Source organism: Condylura cristata, unplaced genomic scaffold (genome assembly GCF_000260355.1).
Source record: "Condylura cristata isolate star-nosed mole 26May11 unplaced genomic scaffold, ConCri1.0 scaffold00019, whole genome shotgun sequence".
In the NCBI taxonomy this organism is placed as follows: Eukaryota; Metazoa; Chordata; class Mammalia; order Eulipotyphla; family Talpidae; genus Condylura; species Condylura cristata.
Genome location: NW_004567120.1, coordinates 37,427,892 through 37,428,823, shown reverse-complemented (window position 1 = coordinate 37,428,823; position 932 = coordinate 37,427,892). Strand labels below are relative to the sequence as shown.

The 932-nt window shown below is 60.0% G+C and overlaps 1 protein-coding gene across 1 annotated transcript in view; it reads left to right on the top strand.

Annotated features, from left to right (window-relative positions):
- The first annotated feature begins 89 nt into the window (after nucleotides 1-89).
- SLITRK4 (SLIT and NTRK-like family, member 4) overlaps nucleotides 90-932 on the top strand; it is a 7,645-nt gene continuing 6,802 nt past the window's right edge. The window contains exon 1 of the mRNA XM_004685853.2: nucleotides 90-412. The gene's annotated coding sequence lies outside the window, so the exon portion shown is untranslated. The remainder of the gene's footprint in view (nucleotides 413-932) is intronic.

The following is a 932-nucleotide window of genomic DNA, read 5'->3' as shown; positions in this document are numbered from 1 at the left end:
CTCTCTCTCTCTCCTCTCTCTCTCCCTCTCTCTCTCCCCCCCAATCTCTCAGCGCAAGTGCCGCATCTCTACAGTCCCACACCTCTCTCCCTCTCCCCTCTGTCCTCTCCCCACCCCCAGCTTCTTAATCACCCAGCTTAACCCATTCTGCACCGAAGGCTCGCAGAGTTGGAAGCTGCGGAGAATTAACCCGTCTCCTGAAATCCAATAACAGTGCCACCAGTCCCACTGTGGGCTAAAGCTTCACACTTTTGCCATAAGGCCCCCGGCCCCTCGCTAGCAGACAGGTAGGGGGAGTGCGAATACTGCTGGAGCTCGGGAAACTGGTCCCGAGAAGGCTCCATCCAGGATCGCCACTACCGTGGAAGTGCGCCCGGAGCCCGGTCTTCCGCGGGATGACAATTAGCCAAAGGTACCGTCCCCGTGCTACAAAGCCCAAGTGCGACTGTTGCCTTTGAATGTCATTGTTGTTGACTCACCCCCCTGGATCCGGGAACTATTCAATTCCGCGTGGAGTTCGACGCCCCTGCCTACCTCCCGCGACCCCCTTTGCCCCCAGCCTCTCTCCGACGTTTCTTTGGCTTTGCCGGGGCTCTTGGTTGCTCTCTCCAAGGAACGCCCCGGGTGTGTGTGTGCGCGCGCGCGCGTGTGTGGTGTGTGTGCGTGTGTGCGCGTGTGTGCGCGTGTGCTCCGTTCTTTGGGGACTGGGGTGAGAGAAAGGACTAGAGTGTGCACGGATGTGGTGGGGGAATGGAGGCTGGCGCGCCCGCCCTAGAGGGCTGGGGTCCCCGCGGGTAAGGCCGGGGGTCTCTGCTCCCTAGGGGTTGCTCTTGGTAAAAAGAGGGGGCGGAGGCCGAGAAGAAAGTGCGCTGTCTTTCCTGGTGTGTGGGCACTAGCGTGGATTTTAGGAAGGGCATCAACTTTGTTTTTCC